General features: G+C 38.8%; 1 pseudogene; it reads right to left on the bottom strand.

Moving 5' to 3' along the window:
* Positions 1–9,509: 9,509 nt before the first annotated feature.
* LOC142985974 (FH1/FH2 domain-containing protein 3-like) overlaps positions 9,510–21,117 on the bottom strand; it is a 68,486-nt pseudogene continuing 56,878 nt past the window's right edge.

The following is a 21,117-nucleotide window of genomic DNA, read 5'->3' as shown; positions in this document are numbered from 1 at the left end:
CCTATGAGGTATAACATAAATGTATAGCTTAAACATTATTATAATATTATAAATTATATAAATATTATGATATAATTGGAATAGTAGCAAGCTATGCATTATTTTATTATCTATACTTAATATTTATTTTTTATTTATTTATATATGTCGGGGCACGGTGTGTGTGTGGGGTTTGTATCCTGATATTTCACTTCTGATATCGAAAACATATGGGGACCTCGCTATCAGATTGGTCAGGCATGGCGAACAGTCCAAAATAATACGCACTAGACTTAGCTCACTGGTGTATTTGTCCATTACAATCATCACATTACAAAAATAGACTAGGATTTAACCGATCTAGCTGGATGCAGGACAGAAACGCGGTGAGTTCGGTACAACGTAGCAACGCCCGTCTTCCCTTGAGTTCGAATGTTGAATAATCTAACCACACTAACGTTTCAACCATCATACCTCTGAGTGACAGCTGTCAATTGTCACATGTCAGCCGTCATCTGCCTGTGCTGCCAACATTGTACCGACCACACCCAAGTGTAAACACTTGACGTTTCCGTTACATCAAATTATTTCTTAATACTTAATCAAATCAATTTAAGATAATTTTAATTAGATTGTTCGAAGATATAGCGCCTCGATGCTGACGCTCCGACACGGCTGTCCTGACCTCTCACACGTCCTCGTGTGAGTCATCTGTCCAAGAGGCCCATCCTGTAAAGGAGAAAAGAACTCGAACAGTAAAAGCTCTTACCCGCTCGGTCAACCTGACCAATGATAAGGAAACATTTTTGTTTTCAATTCAGTCGAATGAATCTCAAACTATCTTCATAGATGTGTCATAACTAGATACATCTTCCAAAAATAACGTTACAAATTACGTCACAAACTAAGTATAACCAATTTTGATAGAATACAGAAAATAAATCTGTCGAACAGCACCAAACGTCACTGTAAGCATAAAAAATGTACTCTGTTGAAAATCTTTACAACTCATTAAAACTCTTTAAAGACAACCTTCATCTGACTTCTGATAGTCAATCTGCCATTCAAGACAACCAACACTGGCGTCTGAACAGGCATTCTCATAGACAACCTTCACCAGGCGTCTGATAAGCCATTTAAGACAACCAACACTGGCGGCTGACCAAGCGTCTCATAAGCCATTCAAGACAACCAACACTGGCGTCTGACCAGGCGTCTCATAAGCCATTCAAGACAACCAACACTGGCGTCTGACCAGGCACACATTAAGACAGCTTCGCCTCCTATCCAATAATCCAATTATACACTTCAAGACAGCCCAACTGGCGTCTGATGGCGAGTGTTCAAGTCAGCAACCAAAGCCAACTGCACTCCTTCAAGACAACTGCACTCAGGTGTCTAATTAAGTCTCTCATATTGGGTCAAATGCTAAGATCTTTAAAAACGTGGGTTTCTTGAAATTACCAAGGGAGATTAATGCTCTATAATCAATACCTAAAGTACCTTGTCACAGTCAGTATCGTCAATTTCGCAAATACTGTGGGGCATTCTCCTAAAACGGTTGTGAGCGTATTTGTATGTGCGATTTGAGTTTAAGGCTTCAAAACATACCAGTCTCCTTTAAAACTTCTGCGACTTCGAACAGACCTTTGTATTTAGGGTCTAGTTTGGTCTGATTACGTTCTGCGTTTTGCTAAGGAACGTAACCTCCAACAGAGAAAGGCTTCAAGCTAGCTTTAATCCTATCAAAACAAACCTTGTCGAACTCTGCAGGGCTGGCTCTTGTCTCTCGGTTCTGAGTGCAGTTAAGCGCAAGCTGCACATCAGGTAGAGCATCCTGTCATGAACGGTTACCTGTTTCAGCAGCCGTAAGTAGATTTTTAATTGTACTCATCGTGCGCTCGACCCGACCGTTAGCTCTCAAGCTACCAGTCGCAATCAAGTGGAGCTTTATATTTACCGACTCACAGTAATCTTTGAAGTCTCGACTAGCAAAACATCGTCCCTGGTCTGCGATAACCCTCTTTAGTGCGCCGAATAGCGAAACACTGTCTTTCAGACGTATCTGCTTCTGATCCGTATCAACATGAGACATAAGCTTACCTCTACGATGAATAATAACAAAGTCGAAGCTCTGAAAAAAAGGCTCACCATCTGTGGACACGTGGTGTCAGATCCAGCTGCTTGCGTGTCATCTGTAGGGAACTGCAGTCCGTTACCACCGTTACCGTTACCGTTAGCGTTGCGACCATGAAGGTAATGTCTGAAGTACTTCACTGCGTTGACAACCGCTAGAGTCTTCAACTCGTAGGAGTGGTATCTAGACTCCACAGCTGTTGTACGCTTGCTATAGTAAGCGATAGCATGCAACTTACCTTCTGACTTTTGCATCAGAACGGCACCATACCCAATTGCATTTGCATCTGTGTGTAACTCTGCGTCCAAGTCCGGGTCTTATATCATCAGCACTAGTTCACTCGTCAGCACTGAAATAATCTGCAGTCTGACGTCTTCGTGTTAACGCTTCCAGTTTAACTTACCGTTACTCGTCGTCAGAGCATAGAGTGCACAGAAGTTTGACTATTCTTATCATAGCTACATTGTTATCAAATCTTTCACCACAAAGCTTGGAAGCTAATGACTCCTTCACTAAAGAATATTCTGTATCAGAATCATAATGAAATGAAAGCTGCTCACCGTTATGGCGTAGGATTCCAGTAGGTGCATCCATAATGCACAGGTCAACCAGTTTCTCCTTGGCTGCAACGGGACCACTGCTTACGTTGCTTCTTCCCTCATAACTGCGTAGTTGCGGGCAATTAGATGCGTAGTGGTTTGCCCTTGACAGCGGAAACAGGTGACAGCAGGCTTTGGCCAGGGTTGCTTGCACACGTCCTCGTGTGATGGTTACTCTGCGAACAAAATATCTCACGACAGAACAATGTCACACTCGGCCACTCCTGACCCGAACTCTACAATTACTGGGTCCATCGCAATAACTCTACTAAGAGCTTCACTTGGATTGTTAAATTAAATCTCATTCTAGAAATAAACATTGGGACTGTATTCAAAATAGTTTCACTAACAACAATCAGCCTGAGTCATGTACCAAAGCCGTTCAAATCAATCTTTAAAACCACTGTACAAAAACAATTCTTCGTTGACAGTTATCCCCGAGTAAAGTTTCTAACACCACGGCTCTCCAGTCGACGAGCAATCACATTGCTCACACGTGCATCCTTCTTGGACTACACTACGCTCTCCACAGACCACGACTTTCTCCAAAGTCGAACCACTCAATACGGTCAAAAGAAACCTTCACTCGTTTGAATACCTTCACCACAAACTCATCAATCTCATTATCATCAAAATCTATATCGATTGGTACATGACCTCTGTCTGACTAACAAGCATTCAGTACAAGAATCATAAGCAAAGCGTAACGATTCACCTGTAGTGTGGCGTGTAGTCACGTACATCACGTAGTTGCTAAGATAATGTAAGATGTTAGATATAAGAAATATGTCACGTACATTGTAGCATATAAAACTTAATAAATGTAAAGACGGAGGGCATTTGAGTTCGAAGTCTATCTTATGACCGGTTCGGTATTTCATTTCCCGTCCCAACACCACATGGCGACCCTGCCACCGAACGGGACTGCGTAACCCGATCGAGCTCTGCTGCGCGCCCGCTCTACCAATGAAGAAACCAACAGGCAAACAATCGGCATGTAAGTGAAGAAGAGGATTTCGTCTACCACTATGGGAGGATCATCTTCAAAGGAAGAGGTGATCATCGCCCAAACGGCTTCTGGAGGATCAAACGGAGCGTCTGTGAGCCAGCAAATGTCACAGGTGCACACGACGTTGTTATTTATCGCCGTCTGTTTCGGAGTCGTCGTGGTAGGCCTGGGGGCGTACTTTTACAAGAGATGCCACAGCAGTTGGATCCAGCAGGAGATCAATCGGAGAGAAGTTGCCCGCGCAGTACAAGCCTGAAGAAGATGCCAGTCAAAGCCAAGAAGTGATTAGTAAGTGCAGTTGCTTAAATGTTTAAGGATTTTAGTTATTATTTTTCTCTTTGTTTCTTTCATTGATTGTCGGTATACGTATTTTATAAAATTAGTTTAATGGAAATAGAGTTAACGTCAATATTCATACAAATTAAGTTATTGAGAGAGTATATAGTTAAGTTAGGCCCAACTAGAAGGCAAGGTAAAAATTTTGAGTGTAAGATTAACGAAGTGCGAGCTCTTTATAACAAATTTAAAATTGTTATTTCGAATGTAGATAAATTTTCCGAAGAACTAACGCAATTGATACATAAAATAGAAGATATCTATCAGAACACAATTAAATTTGAACATAGAAGTACATTAGACGCCAAAATGGAGTCCGAGAACTTCTCCTTGAAAACTGCGGTTAGCCTACTCCCAAAAATGAATGGAGATGAACAAATGACCCAAGACTTAATAGATGCTATTGAATTATATAGTTCCATGCTGAAAGATAGCGATAGGGTACTTTTGATTAAGTTTGTTCTGAGCACTAGGTTATCAGCCGCAGCTAAAATGCGTTTGTGTTCAAATTACGTATCGGTTGAGAGTCTTTTGTCTGATATGAAGAAACATTTGTTAACTGTGAAGTCCGACGTAGCGATTCAAGCGAAACTCGCTCGTGTTAGGCAGTGCGATAGGTCAATTTCCAGTTACGGTGCCGAAATTGAAAAATTAATGACTGATTTGACGATTTCTCAAGCAGGGGAGAATCAAGATGCATACAAAATACTATATCCCTTGAACGAGAAATATGCTATTAAAAAATTCGCAGATGGTCTTCGCGATCACCGATTAGGTACAATTATTACGGCTCGGAATTTAACATCGTTGAAAGACGCGATTAGGGTAGCGGAAGACGAAAGGTGTACGTTAGTAGGACAAATTAACACATTCCAACGTCAATTCAAATCTAAACCATGTTTTGGTAAAAGCGGAAGTCGTGGATATTCACACGTTTCGCATAAGATACGGGATAATTTTGTCCAAAGAACGCGATCGCCAGCGCGCACGTTCCATAGGCAAGATAATAAGCACGTAGGGTTTTATAATAACAATACGCGCGGTCGTGATGTAAGACATAATAATTATCGCGGCCGGCTTAGTCAGCAAAACCGACGGCATATAGCATGCATTGAGCAAATGGGGCATACGTCAGGTGAAAATAATTCAATGTCAAGTGCACAATGCGGCAATGCCGAACATGTAAGTGCAGGTCAGTTTTTTCGTGTCTAAGCATATTTTAGCTTGTAATAGTATAAATTGGGTTAATTTTTTAGTAAATAATGTAGATACGGAATGGTTAGTCGACACGGGTGCGTCGATATCAGCTATTAAAAATGATTTCTTACAGTTAAATTCTTTATGTCATAAGATAATTAAGGAAAAAATGGTAATTAATGGTGTAGGAGGTAGTTTACAGGCATTAGGTTATATTTACTTACAGTTAAGGTACAAACAGTACTCATTTACACATAAATTTCATGTTTTTGCCACTTTGCCATGCAAATCTGTAGGTTTATTAGGTCAGGATTTTTTGCAAAAGTATAAAGGTGTTATAGATTTTTCGGAGAACGAGTTGTCTCTCAAAGAATGTACTGGAAGTACTATTTCAATGCCACTTAAGTATTATGATTATTCTTTAACTATTTCTCCGCGATGCGAGATGGTAAAATATTTTCCGGTCAACAGAACCGAGGAGTGTGTAGTGATGAGGAAAGAGTTATGCAAAGGCGTGTTTTTAGCTAGTGTAATTGCCAAACCTAGAGATGGGGTTATACCCGTTAAAATAATGAATACAACTTCCGAAGAAGTTGTCTGTTCTATGTCGAATATAGAGGTGCATCCTTTAAGCGATTATGACTATTGTTTCTTTGGTGAGCCAGAAATAGATGTAGAACGCGTTAAGGAAGTATTTTCTTTGCTTAAATTAGATTATTTAAACCCCGAGGAACGGTTGTCGATTGAGCAAATATGTGCAAAATATTCTGATATTTTTCATTTACCCGGGGACAAATTGACTGTCACAAATATATATAACCAGTCAATTAGATTGAAGGAGAATTGCACACCGGTTTACAGGAAGCAGTATAGGATACCCTATGCACAGAAAAGAGAGGTTGATAGGCAGATTCAGGAAATGTTAAATAATAATATCATTGAGGAAACGGTTAGTGAATGGTCTAGTCCTGTTTTAATTGTTCCGAAGAAGGCAGGGAAAAACGGTGAGAAAAAATGGCGGGTAGTAGTAGACTATAGGCAGTTGAATGAAAAGATTCAAGATGATAAGTTTCCATTGCCCAATATTAACGAAATTTTGGACTCGTTGTCAGGGGCTATGCTGTTTAGTCATTGCGACCTATCACAATCGTACTATCAATGTACACTTCAGGAAAGCAGTAGAAAGTGTACAGCGTTCACTACAGACAAGGGACAGTACCAAATGTGTAGATTACCGATGGGACTGAAGATAAGCCCGAGTTCTTTTAGTCGAATGATGACCATAGCCATGTCAGGACTGAATTATGATAAATGCTTGATATATTTGGATGATTTGATTATATTTGGCCGAAATTTGGATATGCATAACCGTAACCTAATTTCTGTATTTTCGCGTTTAAGAAAAGTAAACCTTAAGTTAAACCCATCTAAATGCGAATTTCTAAAGAGGCAGATACTTTACTTGGGGCATGTTATTTCGTCAGAAGGTATTTTACCGGATCCAGAGAAAGTAGCAGTTATGAAAAATTATCCGCGTCCATGTACGGGTGACGAATTAAAGCGTTTCGTGGCGTTTGCTAATTACTATAGGAAATTCATACCCAACTTTGCGAGTATTGTTATTCCAATGAATAAATTATGCAGGAGAAATGTTGTGTTCGATTGGAACGATGTATGCGAAAAGTCATTTTTATTACTCAAAGAGGCGTTAATGAACCCACCAGTTTTAGATTTTCCAGATTTTTCGGATAACAACACTTTTACTTTACAAACTGATAGTTCAGGGTATGCAATAGGTAGTGTTTTGTGTAATAGTAACGGAAAACCTATAGCATATGCTAGTAGATCTTTAGGGAAAAGCGAATTAAATTATCCGATAATAGAGAAGGAGTTATTAGCTATAGTTTGGTCAATTAAGTACTTCAGACCATATTTATACGGTAGGAAATTCGTTGTAAAAACGGATCATCGCCCACTTTTATACTTGTTTAGTATGACAGATCCATCGAGTAGGTTAACTAAATTTCGTCTTAGCTTAGAAGAGTACGACTTTGAGGTAGAATATGTGAGGGGGAAGGAAAATGTGTTGGCAGATGCATTATCTAGGATTGTCATTTCTAGTAATGATTTAAAAACAATGCGAGAAAAGACTATAAATGTGATGACTAGAGCTCAATATAAGAGTGTACAAACCCCGGATATTCGTGATAAAGATTCTGATCGATTGTTAGGACTGATCACCCTAGGATTGTAGAAGTTCTTAAGAAACAAGGACATGACACTGAACTAGTTCAAATTTGTTCGAAGACGTGGGAAAAATTGTTACGTAGCAAGGATTGTACAAAAATATTTTCTAAGTCGCGCAATGTATTAATGTATGTGCCAGAAAACTCGAGTATTTATATAAACTATGAATCTTTATCGGTTTCATCGCGAGACGAGTTATCGAAAGACATAGTTAGTTTTTGTATAGAGAAAGGCCTAAAAGAAGTGTTTATTTTGAAATATTGTTATAATATGCAACTTATAAAAGAATTGGCACAGTATATAGAGGAGAATAATGATTCAATTTGTGGAGATTTTAAAGTTTGTGTAGTAGCGAATGTACGCAAGATAGAAGGAAGGGATGAAAAAAAGATTATATTGAATGATTTCCATATTTTGCCCACAAGTGGTCATGCAGGAATACGTAGGATGGTGAATAATATAAAAAAGTATTACTATTGGCCATCTATTGAGAAGGATGTGACTGAATACGTTCGTAAATGTGATAAGTGTCAGACGCAAAAGTATTACAAAAATACGAAAGAACCGATGACAATAACATCTACTGCATCTTCGTCCTTTGAAAAGATTTATTTAGATTTGGTAGGACCGTTTGATAAAGATGACAATGGAAATGTTTACATATTGACTTTGCAATGTGAGCTTACCAAGTTTGTAGAGGCTTATCCTTTAAAAAACAAGTCTGCAAATGAGGTAGCAAGAGCGTTAGCAGAAAATTTTATTTTAAGGTACGGAATACCTAAAGCAATAGCGACAGATAGGGGTACCGAATTTATTTCTAGAGTAATGGTAGAATTATGTGATATTTTAGGCATCACTAAATTACAATCTACGGCATATCATCATGAAAGTATTGGTTCATTGGAAAATGTCCATAAAACTTTAGGCGCTTACTTAAGAATTCAAACTAACAACAGTACATCTTCATGGAGTGCTTGGTTACCATTCTGGTGTTTCTCATACAACACAACAGTTAATACCATAACTAAGTATACACCGTATGAGCTAGTTTTTGGAAAATTATGTAAATTGCCAAGTAATTTGCAAGGTGGAAGTATAGAACCTTTATATAATTTTGATAACTACCCTTTACAATTTAAATACAGGTTACAAAGAGCTCAAGCTGATGCTAAAAATAATTTGATAGCTAGTAAGATATCTAGAAAATACTGTTATGATAAGAATATAAATCCTATTGTTTATAAGAAAGGTGATCTCATATTGGTAAGGAACGGAACGGGCAGTAAGTTAGATTGTATATATGATGGCCCTTTCGAAGTTATTAGTGATGAGTCACCAAATGTTAGAGTTAAGTTAAAAAATAAAATTGATTTAGTACATAAGAATAGAACTAAGCTGTACTACAAGTAAAAAAAAAAAAAAAAAAAAAAAAAAAAAAAAAAAATATCTATATTTTATTTTGTTTTTTTTTTTCTCTAAGGGTGGTGGTGTAGTGTGGCGTGTAGTCACGTACATCACGTAGTTGCTAAGATAATGTAAGATGTTAGATATAAGAAATATGTCACGTACATTGTAGCATATAAAACTTAATAAATGTAAAGACGGAGGGCATTTGAGTTCGAAGTCTATCTTATGACCAGTTCGGTATTTCATTTCCCGTCCCAACACCACACACCTTTACGTTCGGAAGATGATGGTTGCACGACTGATACATCGACGTAGCGCTCGCTCGGCTCCCCTCGTCACCTGGCCTGCCGCCGCCGCTACTGCCGCTACCACCGCCGCTCATTCCGCTTCCCGTCGTCACCCGGCCGCCGCCGTCGCCGCCGCTACCACCGCTAGCGTTGCTGCCGCCGTCACCGTGGCCGTCGTCACAGCCGCCGCCGCGCCGCGCCGCTCATGCACCGGACGGCTATGCGGCCAGCACATTTATGGTACACCACGGCTGCTGATTGTTGCGGTTCTTGATCCGACGATGACGTAGATGTTCTTGCTCGCAGTTCGTTCATTGGTTCACTTGATCTTGCGTCTGTTTCTTATTTTTCCGTACTGTACCGTTTACCTCACTACTGTCATGGTTCGGAGCACGTGGTGCGGTAACGTTCGAAGCACGTGGTTCGTTGATGTCTATAGCGCGTTCGTTGAAATTATTTCTTAATACTTAATCAAATCAATTTAAGATAATTTTAATTAGATTGTTCGAAGATATAGCGCCGAGATGCTGACGCTCCGACATATATATATATATATATATATATATATTGTTTGTTTGAACGCGCTAATCTCAGGAACTACTGGTCCGATTTGAAAAATTCTTTCAGTGTTAGATAGCCCATTTATCGAGGAAGGTTATAGGCTATATATCATCACGCTACGACCAATAAGAGCGAGGCAGCAACGAGAAATGTCATAAAAACGGGGAAAATTATGACAAATTCTCTCTTATGTGACGCAAGCGAAGTTGCGCGTGTCAGCTAGTATATATATATATCTATACTAATATTATAAAGCTGAAGAGTTTGTTTGTTTGTTTGATTGTTTGATTGTTTGATTGTTTGATTGTTTGATTGTTTGATTGTTTGATTGTTTGATTGTTTGTTTGTTTGTTTGTTTGTTTGTTTGTTTGTTTGTTTGAACGCGCTAATCTCAGGAACTACTGGTCCGATTTGAAAAATTCTTTCAGTGTTAGATAGTCCATTTATCGAGGAAGGCTATAGGCTACATAACATCACGCTACGGCCATTAGGAGTGGAGTAGCAACGAAAAATGTTACAAAATCGGGGAAAATTATTACCCCTTCTCTCTTAGGTAACGCAAGCGAAGTTGCGCGGGTCAGCTAGTATTATTATAAAGCTGTAAAGTTTGTTTGTTTGTTTGAACGCGCTAATCTCAGGAACTACTAGTCCAATTTTAAAAATTCTTTCAGTGTTAGATAGCCCATTTATCGAGGAAGGCTATAGGCTATATATCATCGAAATAGGAAACTTGCTTTTGTTTTCAGGCTGCGAATGTGAGGGGGCAAGTCATTCCAACAATATGAGGCAGAAAATTTAAAACAACATCCGAAGACAGTGGTCCTGTACTTTGGAATAGTCAATGGATTGACCGTGGAGAAGATTGTGTTTGGTTTTTTTTTTTTTAAGACAACTCCCGCACTAAGAATTACTCTTGTGTCGCGGGGACTTTTACAAACATACAAACAACGGACACAAAGCACAACCAGACCCGAAACAATTATTTGTTGATCGCACAAATAATTGCTCCGTGTGGGAATCGAACCCACGACCTCCCGTTGCAGTGGTATCGGCGTGGCGACCTAAACCACTGCGCCACGGAGGCAGTCATTTAGACTGTTCTTGTTTTTGTGTTTTAATTACCCCAAAAAGCAAACTGGCTAGATTTAACCCCCTTCTAGCAGCCATTTTTATTATGTGATTTGTGTTTATGTAGGGTGTTACATGTGCTCTGTTGGGGATGTTTACACAAAAACGGACCCATGCATTCTGGATGCGCTGAATGGAGAATGTAAACAAATTTTGATTATTAGCACTCCATAATTTCTGTTAAAAGTAAAAAATACTAGTGAAAGAATTACTTTGATACGTCAATTAGTTTCCGATTTATAAGTAAAACAAGTTGTAACCGCACGGTGACGATGTGACGTCATTGTACATCACGCCACAGAATAAGTAATAGTACTACCGTACAGAAGGTCCACTTCTGAACAAAAGTGAAGTTTAGGCATAAAAAATAACCTACACTAACGACTGCCACACGAAATTGAAACTTATCGCGCTGTGCGAGCGTTAATACTCCATTGGGTATCGCCGCGCGTCTCCGGTTTCACCGCCGGAACACAGGGTTATCACTAGTCGATATAAATATTAAAATAAACCAATAAAGAGAACAGTGTGTACCTATGCAAATACAATACTTCAAAACATGTTAATCTGTTCCTAATAGTTTCTGAAAAACCCATTAACCATTATAAAATAAAATTATCATTATATTGCTTTCTGGCCATTAAATAAATATAGGTATCTACATAACTTTACTATAGGTAAAATCAAAGAAGCGAATAGAACGAACGATTGGCCGCCGCCACTTTTTTAATAGGTATTCCGTCATTCCGTGGATTCGCCGACGACATTAAAACATGATATTTATGTATTTATTATATATTATATTATTCTGATATTTTCGATTCCGTATTGTCTTTGTTCATGCACCCATAAACACTACAGTATCTTTTAGCTTTTTTACGGGATTTTTGTTGTTTAGTTTTCATTATTTTTTATATAAACAGAAAACAGATTAAGAAAATAGATAAGTGTAGCTAGCACTACATCGCGCGACGCGGTCAGCGAGCGCGCCGAGTGGCAACCTACTGAGATAGGCCGCATATGCGGCCCGGCGGCCGATCATACCTACTCTGCGGAGTGGAACCCCCCTGATCACGCTAAGTCTGGCTCACACAGTCCTTAATAATAATATTTACTATTATTACACTATAAATGTAATAAGCGGACGAAAACAACAAAATACTGCATAAGCTATTACATCTACGGCTGGAGACTTGATACTAAGCGGGACGCGGCCCACGCGGCGCGGTGTACTTAATATGACGTCACGCTGTTAGCTGGACTCGATATTTTTCGAAACTTTGAATGCTTGTAAATTCAAAACTACTCGGTATTTTTGACTAAAACAAAAACTATTTTGCATGTACAGGCTTTACTGAGTCAACATTTAAAGCGATTTGGCGTACCTAGTAACATTCTCCATCACTGATATTGTTCGCGACAGCGGACAAGGGCCATAGACTGTATCACTATAATTTAATTTAGAGAGCACTAATCCATAAGTTGTTTTCGCAATGGAACTCTTTAAGTTTTTGCGAATTACATGTAAAACCTTTAGTCTATAAAAACAGTTACTTAACACTTTGCTAATGTGTGTCTCAAAGCGAAGTTCTGGGTCTACTATCAGTCCCAAGCTAGTAGCCCTATCCACCTTTTCAATTTTATTACCCGCAATGAATAACTCAAGGTTTGCAGACTAATTTCTAGTTCCCAAGACCATACATTTTGATTTAGAAAGATTGAGCACCAACGAGTTCTGTTTAGAGTCTTGTTTCTCTCTCTATGGTTAGCCTTCTTCTCCAACTGTTGAAGAACTCTCTCTCGTGTCGTCCTGTATTCCAGTGAGAACTCCGCTATGACTTTAAGGAATTCAGCTGGTTTAGTCTTGGAGATGTCACATGGCGGCACTCCCAGGAACAACAGGAATTTGTTGAATCTGTAACAAACAGAAACGTCTTTGTTCTTTGTGTACCTCGAGTCTTTAGGATGTTATTCGCTAGCGCGCAGTTCGTAAGCATTGCACATTTTGGTGGAAATCGCATCAGCAGTTTTTGCAATGGTTTTGTATAAAACACATTTTGGGAGGCGAAAAGAACATGAAAATACAACCGTATATTAAATGCCGCTGTAACGTTGAAATATATTTAAACATATACTGTTTGCCTTATTATTTTAATGACATATTACCTGCTCATCACCCTCTTTCTGATAAGAGAAAGTAAAATAATTCTTTCAGCAGCGTCAGTGAGGAATTCATTGATCTTAGTTTTAAAGATCTGAGAGCCATCATGTTTAGCGACGCGTTTCATGTGGTCCCACGACGCCTTGCAGTCCGATTCTAACTTCTGCAAGTTCGCTGTGAGGACATCAAAATCTACTTTAGATGCACGAATAACTGGACCGATCTGGAAAAAGAGAATTGGATTTTTTATATACAAGCAATAAACATACATAAATTGACGGTATTTTTCCCCTAGGGGTAAGAAAGAAAAATCAAGCTTGCTACGATTCCTGCGATCTTATTTTGCTTCTTTCAATTCCATGTATCTCGTTATGCAGAAACACCGAAAGGAACGTAAGGATATCTCGATAGCAAAAATAAACGGGTAATGAGTAAAACTTTTAGGAAAACGTAGTACTATACCTGTTGGCTACTCTCACGTGAACTACGCTAAATAAAAGACTAAGAGTACACAAATCATACTACTTACTTCGCTGAAAAAGTCGGAGCTATCCGGGAATTTCTCAATTATCATTTCGCATACGTGATACAGGAGTGGGTGTTTGCGGACAGTCCTTCACCTCAACGACCTTGGACAAGTACTCCAGGCGGAACCCTTTGGCGTAGTTGCCATTCAAGTAGTTGCCCACTGTCCTAAGAGTCGAGAGGATTACTTTAAACGTCCTGTTCACCTTTAGCAGTTCAATCCCTTGTTTGAGGTCCATCAGTGGTTCAGCGATTTCTTTCTGTAAATTTATATAGACCATAATGAAGACTTGTCTCTAATACAAGCTTTAAATAATGAAAAGAAACAGATTATACAATAGTGTTATGAGAGTAAAGTACAAATTAAATAGACCCTTACCTCTAGATTATCAAAATCCAATTTAAACACCCAAAGCTTAAGTCGAGATGATAGTTCATTGATAGAAGCCAAGGTGAGTAGGAACTGTTCAGCACTGCCCAGAGGCAGATCGGGATTAGCATACTGAAATCATTTAATAACATTCTGTTTTACTTATCTCTATAAAGAAGTAATGGCCGCAATAGATAGACTATTGGTAATGTTTTTAAGCTATCTTAAATAACACTAATGAAACTATTGACTTTGAGTAAATACACCTTTAGGTTACTCCATCTACACGTCACGGCGCAGAAATGTGTAGCTATTAATGAAATAATAGGATATAAAATGAATGTAACATAAGCAAAATTTTTGCAACTGTTGTATGCCGTTTTTTTATTTGGAGTCCAATGCTGAAAAAATCTTTTCGGCATTATGTATCTGTCCCCGAACTTAACTTCGAGCGTTAAAAGTCTCATTCAAAGTTTGCTTATGAACTGGAATATTGATAGATATTTCCAAACTTTTGTTGTTACACTTATTAATATGCCATGGAACTGTTACCTGTGCCTCCTGTATCTTGACTTTCTCTTCTTCAGTTGGAAGCATGGTCAACAATTTTTCAATACCCTCTCTGCCGATGACGGTGGCATCCATTTTCATAATAGCCGCTTTAATGGTTTGAGGAGTCGGTAGTTTTTTCATGGCAATATTAATCGTATTAGACCGCTTAGCGTCTAATATAAGATTCCTTTTAGGTTCAGACAATTTCTGTAAATTTGACGTTAGACAGAATAGCATTTCCAGAAATTAGGGACTGACTGACTGAATGTGACTTCAGCTTTTCTAGCGGGACACTCTGCTATTCCTGTTTGGTGTTTATTGGGCTTATTGTAACGTGTGCAAGTAGCGCATTTAGGCTCCATGGTATGCTTCATTATACAAGCGTCTATTTTATGTCCCGTAGCCGCACAGTGTCCACAAATGGTGTGACTTTCACGGCAAGATTTTGCCGCATGCCCGTACTGCTGGCACTTGTAGCATCTAGTTACAAGTGTGAAGTCCCTAACAGGACAAGAGGTCCAGTTTATGAATATACGAGTCTGAGTGATGAGAGCCTTGCGAATATTAGCAGGGACTTCAATTATATAATTACAGTTCGGGGCATCTTTCCTGCCGGATTTGTGGCTTAACTTGCATGTGGTCAAAAAGGTTTCTAGTGTCAAAGATGGAATTTTCTCGGCTATGTTTTGTTCGAATATGCAGGCAAAAACCTCTTTTTCGGGCATTGCGGAGGGAACCCCAACGATCACAATCCGAGGTTTGCGCTTTTGGGGTTCATCGGCTGTGAGTCCAAACGTAGATTGTTGCACGGCTTGTTTCAACTTTTCGGCATCATTTTTTGTCTCCGTGCTAATTAGAACGCCTCCGTTTTTCGTTTTCTGCAGTCCGCGCACCTTCAACTTCATTTGTTCCGGACAAATTATTTTTTGTACAAGGTTTTTCGTCTCTTCGCTAGATTTCTGTTTATCCTTCGGGTATACGGCGACAGAGCTGAGGTTAGCGGGTCGAACAAAACTATTAGCTCCCTTTTTGACCATATCGGCAAACGAAACATTTCCAACGGTCGATGACTCCTGGACCGTCTGCTTGAGTGCAAGAATATGTTCTGTCAGGTCGCACTTTTCTTTCAGAGCTTCATTCTTACTTGATAAATCCAGGGCTTGTTGCTTCAGCGACTGATACAGAACCGCCATTTCAGACGTTCCTTTCCCAACTTTGCGACATAAGTTTGAGATTTTTAGCTTTTGATCCGAGTTTAGTTTACCCTCGGTGGATATGGAGCACACTTCATTCAAATATGTCTCAATGGTCGTCATCCATCTCTGCAACTCTGCTGTAGACACCACTTCAAGAGACACGGAAGTGGAGTGTTGAGGCGACCTACTCGGGGTGCAGGGGCTGTTCTCCATTTTAGTATTTCTATCTATTATACACGTACACGTAACTTATAAACTCATAACTAACGATGGAATTTGCAAGCTTGCATTGTCAACGCACTACACAATTAAATTCTAAAGGAGGTCAATATATTATAAACTATATTAAATAATGCATAAGAGCACGTCTATATGCTTCAACGGTCAATAACGGTGTGAACGGTGTGAAAATAGCGCGAATTGCTCTTTTTTGAATTACAAAAATTGTGTCTATATCAGCCGCCCTGCCCCAAAGTAGAAGACCGTAAGACAAAACGCTGTGAAAATAACCAAAGTTAACCAGTCTTGCCGCATCCACACCAGCAAACTGTGTTACTTTTCTTATCGCGTAGGCTGCGGAGCTAAGCCTGCCCGCGAGCTTTGTTATTTGGGTGCCCCATTGAAGCTTGTTATCTAAATCTACACCTAGGAAGGTTGCGGAATTGACCATGTCTAATACCTCACCATTTAGAGCTACGTTCGTACCTAGATTCCTAGCGTTGGGCATGGTAAATCTAACGCATTTTGTTTTCTTTGAATTCAACAACAAATTGTTGGCTGTAAACCAATCAAGAACCTGTGTAAGGGCACCATTTACATCGTCAAAAACTGATTTCTTACGATCTACTTTAAATATAAGCGACGTATCATCAGCAAATAGTACGATATCACACAGATCCTGTACCTGATGTGGCAAATCATTAATATATACCAGAAAAAGGAACAGACCAAGGATGGAGCCTTGTGGTACCCCGAGACTAACCGCAGATCCAGTGGATCTTGACCCATTAATATCCGTATAATGTACTCTCTCAGACAAGTAGGATGCAAGTAAGTCAAGTGCCACATCCCCAATCCCATAGCGCTTAAAAATCAAAATCAAAATCAAATCATTTATTCATATAGGTCAAATGTTGACACTTATGATAGTCAATGATACAGAGAGTGAATTTACCGCCAGTTCGGAAGGTAGGGCCAATGAGAAGAGCTGGCAAGAAACTCCAGGCCACTCTTTTTAATCGCCAATTAATTTTAACAATCTTTCTATTAGGTATAAATCTTTGATGATGTAAGGAGCCGCTACCAACACTACCGAACACACATAGGTATAATATAAATAAATTAAATCAATATGAAGGTGCTAATAACATCACAAGTGTATTGGAAGCATGATGGGAGCATGAGCAAGTCATAAGAGGCATCTCAAGAGCAGACTATGGCACAAGGAATTATATCTATTAATACCTATTTACTTAAAAAAAAATATATATTTGGCAAATTCACCACAACCAGGACGACCAGTCACCCCAAGCAGCACCCGTTCACGAGTATGACGCATGGACCAGCCATCACCCCCTTCGCACATATTAGAGGGAAGGGGGTGACCCGGCACACGACGCCGCCGCAAGCAATGACATTTTAGTGAGCATGACGAACCTTGGCATGTGGGAGCCCACCATATCTATCAAGAAAAGAAAACGAGTGCCACTGAGGCTCGTGTGATACCTCTCTGTTACAGAGTTAAAATACTACTGATTAATATTTATACAATGCAAAGATGAATATATACATATATAGATATTTAATCTTGATTTGTGTAGAACGAGCAACTAATCCCATGATTTCTTGTCCATTATATAATCGTCGATCTTATAATAACCCCTTTTAATAAGATGATCTTTAACAACTAATTTGAATTTTTTTTGGGGTAAATCCATAACACTGCTGGGAAGTTTGTTATACAACCGAACACCAAGACCTGCAAATGAGTTGTGTACTTTTTGCAATCTATTGCAGGGACCTACTAATTTGTGCTTATTTCTGGTATTAATGTTATGAATGTCACTATTCTTAGCAAACGAATTTATGTTTTGTTTGATGAACATCAAATTCGCAAAAATATACTGTGATGCCACCGTCAGTATACCTATTTTCCCAAATACCTCCCGCAGAGAGTCCCGCGCTCCTAAGCCGTAAATAGCGCGAATTGCTCTTTTTTGAATAACGAAAATTGTGTCTATATCAGCCGCTCTGCCCCAAAGTAGAATACCGTAGGACAAAACGCTGTGAAAATAACCAAAGTAAACCAGTCTTGCCGCATCTACACCAGCAAACTGTCTTACTTTTCCTATCGCATAGGCTGCGGAGCTGAGCCTGCCCGCGAGCTTTGTTATTTGGGTGCCCCATTGAAGCTTATTATCTAAGTCTACACCTAGGAAGGTTGCGGAGTTGACTATGTCTAACACCTCACCCTTTAGAACTACATTCGTACCTAGATTCCTAGCGTTGGGCATGGTAAACCTAATGCATTTCGTTTTCTTAGCATTTAACAATAAATTGTTGGCTGTAAACCAATCGAGAACCTGTGTAAGAGCACCATTTACATCGTCAAAATCTGTTTTCTTACGATCTACTTTAAATATGAGCGACGTATCATCAGCAAATAGTACAATATCACACAGATCCTGCACCTGATGTGGCAAATCATTAATATATACCAGAAAAAGAAAAGGACCAAGGATAGAGCCCTGCGGTACCCCTAAACTAACTGCAGATCCAGTGGATCTTGACCCATTGATACCTGTATACTGTACTCTCTCAGACAAGTAGGATGCAAGTAGGTCAAGTGCCACATCCCCAATCCCATAGAATTTAAGTTTATATAAAAGAGTATTGTGGTCAACACAATCAAACGCTTTGGAGAGATCGCAGAATACCCCAATAGCATCCTGCGACGCTTCCCAAGCATCGAAAATATGCCTAATAAGTGTGACCCCTGCATCGATGGTAGATCGACCCTTTGTAAAGCCAAACTGTTTGCTGTGGAGTAAATTATACAAACTGAAATGGCTCTCTAATTGCTCTAATATAGCCCTTTCAAATATTTTACTGAGAGCAGGCAAGATGGATATTGGCCTAAAGTTACTGGGCTCACTTTTGCATCCGTTTTTAAACAAGGGAATTATCTTACTGTGCTTCATTAAATTAGGAAACACACCTACATCTACACATCGATTAAAAGTTGCAGCTAAATGAGGCGCTATCTCAGCGATAATACTCTCAAGTAACTTTACAGAAATTCCCCACAAGTCCGCTGTATTTTTTGAATTAAGCGACTTGAATACTCTGATTACGTCAGAGGGGTTTATATGCTTAAAATAAAATGAGACATTGCACTGACCCACATTGCTCCTAAGTAATGATCCTGCTTTAGCGGTGGAGGAATTTAAGGAACTAGTCGTAATGACTGGTATGGCAGAAAAATAATTGTTAAATGTTTGAGCTACGCCTAGGCTATCTGTAATAACCCGATTGTTAACATTCAATTCGAAGTCGTGATCAGGTGGTGACGATCTTCCTGTTTCATTGTTGATAATATTCCAAGTTGTTTTTATTTTATTGTTGGAATTTTTGATCTTGGTGCTTAAGTACAAAGACTTAGCAGCGGCACAAGATTTTTTAAAGATTTTAGAGTAATTCCTAACATATTCAAGAAAACCTGGATTGAAATTGTATTGTTTCATGGCATACAGCTCATACATCCTAGCTCTACTTTTGTAAATTCCTACGGTCGCCCAATCGCAGAATTTCAGCTTTGTATTTTCCTTTGTAATAGTTTTTTCCTTAAAAACCATATAAAATTGAGACTCAATAACATTAAACAAGGATTTATAGAGAACGTCTGGGTCATCCTGAGTAATATTAATGTTGGAAATCTTGGCGGCTACCTCTTGATTAAATAATGCCAAGCGGTTGTGGGTAATAGGTCTAAAAGTTATCGTGTTAGATTTGATAACGTTCTTCCTAGAGAAGACGGCGTTCAGTCCACAGTGGTCTGACGTTAAATCGTTGACTATGACCCTGTCTAGACATACGCAGTTGCTAAACATATTGTCCAAGCATGTGGCCGAATGTTCGGTAATTCTAGTTGGATTATTAAAAAGATGTTTAAGATTAAATGATTTGAAGAGAGAAATCAGTCTGGTGGTAGTGTTGGACTGCTCCAATATGTTTACATTAAAATCACCACAGACAACCACATACTTGTTACTAACACTCAAACGCTTTAATATATCTTCCACTATAGCTTCAAACAAACTGAAGTCACTCATTGGTGGACGGTATATACATACTATAACATGCTGCTCGAGTTCTACACAAGATACTTCGGCAGTACGTTCTACTGACAAGCTAACTATATCCTTACGTTCTTTGCATTTTAAATTGTTGCTAACTAAAATCATTGACCCTCCATGTATAGCCTTCTTCCTACTGAATGCACTTATCATGGAATAATATTGATTATTTAATATTAATTGGTGCGACAGCAACCAATGTTCCGTGACACAAAATACGTGTGTGTAATGTTTTTTCAAAAATAATTCTATCTCTAATTCTTTGCCGGATAAACCTTGTAGATTTTGGTGTACTACGTTCAGAAAACCTGCCTGTTTATCCGTTGTCTTGCTTAAGCGTTTAAATTATTGTTGTTCTTTGTTACATTATGCGTAACAGTGTCCTTATAAACTAAATTATCAATAATATTAATCACAGTATTGTTAGTAAAACGACTAGACAATACTGTTCCGTCCTTAAACCTAGGCTGTGTTATATCTTCTATAACTAAGTTAATATTATATGCTAACAGAGTAGCAATTAAATGTCGATTTTTGTAAGAAAGGAACATTCTTTCTTTTGTTAAATAAAAAGTACTAATAAATTTATTAGTATCAAAAAACAATAGTCTATCACTATGATGACTTGTTATCAAATGTAAGATAGCATTCAACTTGTGAATTTGTCGGTTCTCATTCTCAGATAGTGAGTCAGAGTAGGGGAATGCACATATTATTATTTTTCCTAAATTCATTTCTAATAAACTACTTATACTATGAATAATGTCAGACTTTCTTAAACCTAAGCTATTGCCAATCATAAGAACAATTGGAATGTCTTTATCTAAATTCATTGTTTGGATTTTCTCCACTATTCTGCCTAACTTGAGGTTTTGGTAGCAGTGGTTGGTCACTTTGAAGTTCACATTGTTATTTATAAGTGAACCAAAACCTAAACCTATCCTATTTGAGAACATTAATGCTCTGTTTTCCTTAAAACTGTCCTGAGTTGAGCTTACACTAATTTTATATTTTGGTGATGCACTGCTAGTGGTATGGTTAGACTGCTTTATACAGGTCAGAGACTCTAAT

Source organism: Anticarsia gemmatalis, chromosome W (genome assembly GCF_050436995.1).
Source record: "Anticarsia gemmatalis isolate Benzon Research Colony breed Stoneville strain chromosome W, ilAntGemm2 primary, whole genome shotgun sequence".
Lineage (NCBI taxonomy): Eukaryota > Metazoa > Arthropoda > Insecta > Lepidoptera > Erebidae > Anticarsia > Anticarsia gemmatalis.
This window is presented reverse-complemented; position numbering and strand designations above follow the sequence as displayed.